The sequence below is a fragment of the Xenopus tropicalis genome, chromosome 10, assembly GCF_000004195.4.
Source record: "Xenopus tropicalis strain Nigerian chromosome 10, UCB_Xtro_10.0, whole genome shotgun sequence".
NCBI classification, from domain to species: Eukaryota; Metazoa; Chordata; class Amphibia; order Anura; family Pipidae; genus Xenopus; species Xenopus tropicalis.
The window spans coordinates 10556596-10565831 of NC_030686.2; positions in this window are offsets into that span (position 1 = coordinate 10556596).

The window sequence follows — 9236 nt, forward strand, 5'->3', positions numbered from 1 at the left end:
CGGGTCTGCTGCCAGTTTGCCAATGTGCAATGAGCATGGGGTAGTATTCATATTGTTTTTGTTGACCGTCTTCTCCGCTTACAGAGCCAGTTTACTGTTTTTCTTTGAAATAAATATTGAAAAACATATACCCCACTGATGCCTCATTTAATGTAATTTTATTGGTATTTATTTTGATTATTGAAACTTAGCAGTAGCTGGTGCATTTCCCACCCTAGGCTTATACTCGAGTCAATACGTTTTTCCAGTTTTCTTAGGTAAAATTAGGTACCTTGGCTTATATTCGGATCGGCTTATACTCGAGTATATACGGTATGTATAATTTTATTTAATCAGATGTTCCGCGTCTGCAACACACAAACAAGTAACATGCAAGGATCTCCATTTGGAGCTTCCACCAGTGGGGTCGTGTCATGCAATATGGCGGTGCCCAGACCTGTAATGGAACTTTATAACAGACTTCTGGTCTCAGTGAATGACTCACCCTGTGTGACATTATCATTATATCATTATAGGATGCAATATATTCCAGTTTCTAAATCTTAGCATATTCTTGACTGTATTAATATCTCCTTGGCCTGACATGTGCATAAATCTTGACTATGATCTTGCTTCACTTTGGTCTTGTCTATTCCCCTAAGTCAGTTTCCTCCTAAGTCCAGAAGGCCTCATGGTCCTGACACAGGTAGACCTATGCTCTAAAACGTTGAAAATGTCCCATATAAAAATAGAAAATATTATACACCAGAGCTGTTATGCCAATATGCAGCCAAACCATACAAGGACAGATTTAAGCTGCATAGTCAGACCCAATTTATTAGCTTATTTGGCTGTGTATGAAGCCTTCTGATGGGCCCGTCTAACCAATATCTGGCCAAAAATTATCCAGATGTTGATCTGGGGGTTTTTTTTTTTACCATCGGATTGAGGGCTGCATTGACTAGTTGGTATGGTCCTTGCCCTGGCATCTTGTACCCCTGTCATTGTGAACTGATCGTTTGGCACTAGGGTCAGCCCGATATTACCCACCATAGGCTAGCTTTAAAATTAAGCTTGCACTAATGGGGTGGTTTGTAGAGACCTCCTGGTTGTTTAAGGGCTAAACTCCTCGAGTGTTTCTCATCAGATTTTGTGGGACAGATTTAATCTGATCCTCCATGCAACAGCACAAGTTTTTGTAGGATCCTACAAAATGTGATCTCCATAGGCTGCAATGTAATGTTGGATCAGATAAAGTCGGATGAAGTGTTTTGTTCCTGTGTCTACACTTGACAGTCAATGTATTTCAATGCAAAAACACTCTGACTGGATGCAACAATATTGTGGACTCAGCATGCCGCTTCTGCATCCAACAGGCGCATTGCGGCAAATGGAAAAAATTGCATGTAGTTTACGAATACGATTTTTATATCAAAATATATTGATGGCCACATCGGCTAGTTGATCCGGTCCTTGTCCTAAAGGCCTGTACCCGTCATTGTGAACTGATCGTTTGGCCCCGGGGCCAAACAATTATTATTATTATTAACATTTATTTATAAAGTGCCAACATATCCCGCAGCGCTGTACAATAAGTGGGTTTCATACATTTCTACATACAAAGTAACATATAAAGCAACAAATAACCGATACAAGAGGTGAAGAGAGCTCTGCCCAAAAGAGCTTACAATCTACAAGACTAAATAGCATATTAACATGTAGTACTGTTAGATGTTGTAGAATATAAAAATATAGTCACAAAACCTCTTGCTACGTGTGTCCAGAGTCAAAGTAAACTACCCCTCTTTTCTTTAACATATGAGTCAAATCACACAATTGGCCCTAGATAAAACCAAGTCATTCAATTGTTACATAATTGTAGTAATTGACTTTGTATTTTAGTTATTATATATATATATATACAAGGTTGCAAAAAGAAGAAATAAAAATCACTATTTACAGTTTAATACATAACCCCGAAAGCTACAACTTAATGTTTACTTACTAAGAGATTGAGGAACATATATGATTAATTATGCACATGCAGTAGTCAGTAATTATTTGTGAATTGAGTATTGTATATAACACTAATGGAGTATATGTGTTGGGCAGCCTCAGGGTGGTGTCTATGGCGAATTTTTTCAGCTCACTTTTATGTTCTCTCGAGTATACTTTTTGCTGATGACAGCAGTGATTTATTGGGAGCAGAAGGGTCAGGGTAAAGGACAGGAGCTCATAATAGGTGAGCAGCTCCACTGACAGATGCCCTGCGCCAGAACAATTTGGATGGTGGCGTTCAAAGGAGAATGTAATTAAGTACTGGATTTGCTTTTTTTCACATTTTATTTATTGGTCTAATTGTGCCAGCTCGCTTTTTAGCCGCAGTTTAAAACCCCCATGATGTCACCACCGCTCCCTGCCCAGCTAAGAAAGCGTTTTGAAAAGTAAACATAATTTCAAGCAACTTTTAAATATACATCAATTAAAAATGATGCAGCCTTTTCATGATTTTTAATATATAATAATATGGTTTGGAACAGTTCCCTAAGCCCCGCCCCCTGTTCCCCTTTAGATCTGGCCGACTACTTTGAGATGCAAATAAAATGTAATAGTAGTCGCCTGTCATCAGCCTGCCTTCAGCCTGCATCCTCCCAATCCCACAATCCCCTGCTGCACACGTGATGTCAATAACAAAAGGAACATCCCAGTGCAATGCATTGTGGGTTATGTCATATCTGCATACTGCCTGTAAACTATGGAGAAGTTCTTACAATTTGAAACATCAATGTTTTAGTCCCTCCTTCCCTGCCAGGATTTCTGTTTTGCAGCTGGATTTCAGCATATAAAAATGGTATTTATTCATACTTTTTAAAGAAGCATATTACATTGATAGGTATTAGGGGTTTCTGTGTTGTGTTAGGCTTAACAAATTTTGGTTCGGAAACCAGAGTTCCCCTTTAGAATATACATCAGTAAGTAAAAGAATTTCCAAAGAAGACAGAAAGTATATTATAACACTACAATTAGATGCTTTCAATAGCATTTTATTTCTTGTCTGCAATCAACCCAGTAATTAAAAAGTGAACATCCCTATCATTTTGTAAAGAAAAACATAGCTCTTTTTTATTTGCCTTATTCTGTTCCTGTGTAGGACAAGGGATACAACAACCTGGGCAACAGTATTGGCTGCAGCAGCCACATTAATTCCGCAGTTCCAGAAACCAGTACCGCCTGCGGTCATAGACACAAACTTGAGAGTACAAACTGGACACTGGATGTGAAGCTGCAGTAAAATCACCACATGAAACCTTAGAGCAAAAAAGAATTGCCCCATTGATTTATATGGCAATACCCTGAAAATAACACTGGTGGCAAAAAGCTGGCCCTGTGTGCCATAGAACTTACTTCCAAGTCAGTCTGAATACAATTTTATATTAAAAGAGAACTAAAGTCTAACTAAAAAAGTAGGGCTGCTATTGAGATGAGGAAACTTTCGACTGCAGTAAGTACAGTATATAAAATATGGCATTTTAGCTATATTTATTTTTAGGGTTTAGTTCTCCTTTAAAACACTAAAATGACTATAACATTTTTCTAAATTTCATCATTTTTCCCAAAAATATCTCTACTTGAGTAGACATAATAGAGCATGACACAATGTTTTTTGCCCTTTTTTTTTTTTATAACTGTGTCCCATTACATTGACTATCTTTCCTCCGCACAGGAACAGAGATGCACAATTATGAGTACTAGTGATGGGCGAAATGTTTCGCCAGGCATGGATTTGCAGCGAATTTCTGTGTTTCGCCATTGGCGTATTGTTTCGCGAAATGGATGAAAAGATTCGCCGCGGAAAAATTCGGCGGACGTCCAAAAATTGTCGCCGGCGTCAAAAAAGAATAGTCGTGGGCGTCAAAAGAATAGCCGCACGACGAAATAATAGCCGCGGGCAACAAAAGAATAGCCGCCTGACAAAATAATAGCCGCGGGCGACAAAAGCATAGCTGCAGGCGACAAATTGTTTTGCCACACAACATTTTCGCCGTTTCGCGGATCTTTTGAAAGATTCGCAAATTTTTCGGCGAAGCAAAACGGAACAGATTCGCTCATCACTAATGAGTACATCTAACCACAGTCTCATGGCACACATGGCATTTTCAGCTGGCAGGGAATTGTCCTTGAGCATTGCTTATCTCCAATATGTTTTTGTTTTCTACTTACCCAAGGTGTTATAACAGCCTCCAAGATATAAACAGGTCAATCTTTATGAAGTCGTCCTTACACAGTTGACACACAATGTTAAAACCTGAAAAAGCAAAAAGTAATAGGATTCATTCTAGTGTCTGCAGAATATTTTCAATATGGCCAACACATTATTATTATTATTGCATTTATTTAAATAGTGGCACAATTTTCTGTAGCACTGTACATAAGGCTACATCATTTACAAAGAATTTTGCTACTAGGCCCTGCCTGCAAGGGTTTATAATCTATTAAAACACGTCATTATTCTTAAACAGATGCTAGTAGGCACAGATTAAATAAATAGGTCTAAGTGCATATTTGGACTCCCTGCCAATGTAGGAAATACATTCCTCAATGCAAGCCCAAAAATTACTCTTAATGTTTTTGAAATATACCATTTTTGGTATAGAACAAATTAATGCACATTACCTAGCAGGGATATGTCTAAGGATAGTGGCACACACTGAATAACGTCCCGCCCTGAATCGAAGGCTGGTATTATTAAAAAAAAAAAAGGTGGCAACCCTATCTGCAATAGTAAATACATTGCCATACATTGTTAGAGAGGCTCCTTTCCACGGTGCTACATTTGTTCTTCTTAGAATGCTTATGAAAACTATGAAAAATTCCATAGAAAAACTGTACTGGGCAAAAATGTTTGCTCAAATGTCACCAAATTATGTTCTTTGCCTATTTTCAATTCAAAATATAATTTAATACGCACATAATTATATTAGGAGTACTTTTCAAATTACACTATGGGAATCCAACCAAACCAAATGAATATAGCTAGCTAATTTATAATGTCATCTGCCAGCTGTTACTCCTGTCTCTTGTGAACATTTCAAAAGCTGGACATGGGAATGAAAATGGGATGAAGGCAATGCATGCATTTTTTAAATGCTTAGTCTTGACAGAAATGGTGATAGCATGCATCTAAAATACAAGGAACGAGGAGCATTCTTTATTCATTTGATGTGTAACAGGCACTGAGGCACTGAATCTGGCTACAAATGCTGAAATTCAGCAATCCTAGGCTAGATACTGACTTTGGTGCATCTGTAGAGAAGCGAGTCAAGCTATTGAGCCAAAGGTCTGATATGAGCTGTCTAAAACTGCAAATATCTCCCAACCCTCTTAAAAAATGAATGCAAATTGTTAAGCAAAGAACTCTGAGTAAATTCAGAACAATATTTTTGGGGGATTTAGATCCACCTATATAATGTAGAAGGCACAGTGCCTATACCATTTTCCAGTGCCTATTCCATTTATGCTGTATAGTTGCAGGATCACTAGGCTTGATGCCAATATGCCACTGAAATCCCCGAGTGGTTAAAAAGGGCAAGTGTTGTCTTTTGTAGATTGGTGGCTGGAATTGGGTCAAGCCCTTTGAGGCCCAAAAAAGTGTTCACCTCAGTATTAAATTTTGCTCTAACTGACCTCCAAGATGAGCTTACAGGAAAGGCAGGGTGTCCAGCTCTGTCAGTGTCCCCTGTTTATAGTCTGTGTATCTCATGCCTGTTACCCTAAAAGGACAGCCTGCACATTTGTGATATTAATAGATAAAGCAATTCTGGTAATGCATTTAACCCCCAAACTGCGCCCCAAATAGTTGCAGTTTAAAAACAATTTTCCCACTTATAGACACGTTTTTTTCAAAACACACCAGTTAACAGAATCCTGCATTGTAATCTGTTTTTCCCATGGGGCTAGCCATAATCATCATTTCCCAGGGTGCCACAGCCATGTGACCTGTGCTCTGACTTCAGTCACACTTTACTTCTGCGCTGCAAGTTGGAGTGATATCCCCCCTCCACCCCAGCAGTCGATCAGCAGAACAATGGGAAGGGAGCAAGAAAGCAGCTCCCAGTAGGTATCAGAATAGCACTCAATAGTTAGAAATCCAAGTCCGGCTTGGGACTCCTCCAGTTACATGGGAGTAAGAGAAACAATAGGTTAGCTGAAAGCAGTTCTAATGTGTAGCGCTGGCTCCTTCTGAAAGCTCAGACTCAGGCACACTTTACTGCTGCGCTGCAAATTGGAGTGATATCCCACCCCCAGCAGCCGATCAGCAGAACAATGGGAAGGGAGCATGATAGCAGCTCCCAGTAGGTTTCAGAATAGCACTCAATAGTAAGAAATCCAAGTCCGGCTTGGGACTCCTCCAGTTACATGGGAGTAGGAGAAACAATAGTTTACATGAAAGCAGTCAGGCACAATGAGCTGAGATGGCGCCTACACACCTATATTACAAGTAACAAAAAAATAAATTTGTTGGTTCAAGAATAAAATTGTAAATGGCAGAGTGAATTATTTGATATGTAAACAGTGTAATTTAGAAATTTAAAATATACCATAAAAATCATGATAGAATCCCTTTAAGGTGTGGACCTCCCTTACCGGCCAATAATGTGGAGGCAGGGGGTGAGACCAAAAAGGGGAAGGGATATGATGCAGAGGGGGTGGGGTTATTACACTGAGGGGGCGGTGCTCCTAAGCTGTCACGCAAATCAAAGGTAGCAGCAGTATGAGAGTGGTAACGGGTGGGATGGAGGCGGGGGGGCAGAATTGGGGCGGGCTGGAGGCAGAACATTAGAGATTACAAATTTACCAACAAGTATATTGCTGGTAAATTTGTAACAGCCTGGCCCAGCTAGGCCTGTGGAATCACAGATGGGTGGCAAAATGAGGACCAATTGCAAATACTCTAACTATATCACTTTTTACATAATACTAAAAGATATTTAAAACTGAACTACCCCTTTAAACTGTAGCAATTTTAAAGGCAGGTGTGCAAATACATAAGCAAAATGTAATTTAGCCCATTAGAGATCAATGCAGATCCAGGGGTTAGTCACAAAACTTGTGTGTCATCACTAAAGCCAAGATTATGTGCCATACTTTGATGATGTGCAGGCCTGCAGCATAAGGGGCAGAGGAAGATAAATAAAAGTAAAAAGTGCTGAGACACAGTGATAATGCTGCAGACATAAGAAATGCTGGTTTACAGGAGAAACAGATGGAACTTGGGTGTTACAGTAAGGTAATATGTAATTTATAGCCAGCCCTTTAGTACTGAGCTTACTTAGCACAAGGCTTTCCTTGTACTTTAAAGGGAAAATATACCGGTCTTTGTGCCACAAGCTTATTTGGCTGGGCTGATGTTGAAAAGTGTATAAACACTATCTGAAGAAATAAATATATGTTTATTCTACACAAACATAACTGAAGGAAGCCATGATAAAAAGGACAAGCAATTTTCCAACATCCCTTAATGTCCCCATACACGGGCCGATTGTAGCTGCCGATGTCGGTCCCTTGGACCGATTCGGCAGCTTATCGGCCCATGTAGGGGCAGAAACGAAGGCCATACCCGACCGATATCTGGCCTGAAATTGGCCAGATATCGATCGGGCAGGTTAAAAGATTCAGTCGGCATCAACGAGCCGATGCGGCCCCCAAACCAACTGCCCCATTGCCGCCATTATAATTCCATCGTTTGGCCCCAGGGCCAAACGATTGAATTAGCCTACATGTTCCCCGATATCGTCCACCCGTAGGTGGGGATATTGGGTGAAGATCTGCTCGCTTGGCGACCTCGCCAAGCGAGCGAATCTTCACGTGTATGGGCATCTTTAGACCAGGCCTGGACTGGCAATCTGTGGGTTCAGGCAAATGCCAGAGGGGCTGCTGTAAGATGCCATAGACAGTCACTATTATTGGGCTGCTGGGGGGCTGTTTGGGCCTCTGTGTACTTAAATGCCAGGGCCGATTTTGAATCCCAGCCCAGGCCCTTATTTTGTTGCATTGTGAAGTGATGGATTCTGGGACTTGAAGTTTCTCTGCTTTTCAGAGTGGACTACCCAGATAACATCACTTCATAATGCTACAAAATAAGGGTTGGGTTTCATTACTGTGCAAAGTTAAGAGGTAATGAAGAGCTGCTGTGAATAGAGATAGATATCATGGCTTACTTTTAATCTGTGGAATCAGGTATGTTTGTGTAGAAAAAAAAACAAACAAAAACAACTTTTATATTTATTTCTGGAATTTCAGATAGTGTTTATACCTTTTTTATACATAAGCCCAACTGAATGATCTCATGTCAAAAAAGGGTCTACATTTTGTCTTTAAAAGAACTGTTTGCACCTTTTATAATAATATAATAATATACGGTCTTTCAGACAATAGCCTCATTTTGTAGCTCTTCCTCCAGTAATGAGTCATTATCGACATTATTGAAGGCATTATTGATTGTGAAACCAACGCTCCCTGTCAGTCAGGGTATTGTTTTCACTTTCTGCAGTGTATTTAAAAGCGCCCACACTAGGCTCTAGGCACTAGGTTTCTATTTGACAGTGTGCGCAAAAAAAATGTGTGTACTCTGTTAAAAACTGTGTGGGTGGATGAATGTACATTCAAAAAACTCAGCGTGTACCATCATTTGTTGTTGACAGTTACATGCAGTATGGCCCGCCCCCAATCCATCTTAATTTTACCTTTTTATCCCCTGATCCTCTTTAAACCGAGCCCGCCCATCACTGCCCTGTCCCTATAAAACTATACCCCCAAACAATGTAGTACATATTGCATAAACAAGCTCATATGTTAAACCCTGCTTTATCTAAATAAACCATTTTTATAAAAATATACTTTTTTAGTAGTATGTGCCATTGGGTAATCCTAAATAGAAAATTGCCATTTTAAGAATTAAGGGCCGCCCCCTGGGATCATAGGATTCACAGTGCACACAAACAAGCCAAGGCACACATACATGCTAGGCCCCATCAGCCAATGAATGGGCAGAGTTCTAAATGGCGGCTCAAGGGAAAGGATGTAAAAGGGCAATATTTACGGATATATATATTCCAGTTTGGCGAGATACTTTAATAGGTCACTTAACATATAAACTATCTGTTGGTTAAGTATTCATTCTGGGGTATAGTTTTCCTTTAAAAATATTTTAGAAAGGTGGCAACACAATGTGCAAGTTAAACCCTCCACTAAGGAGT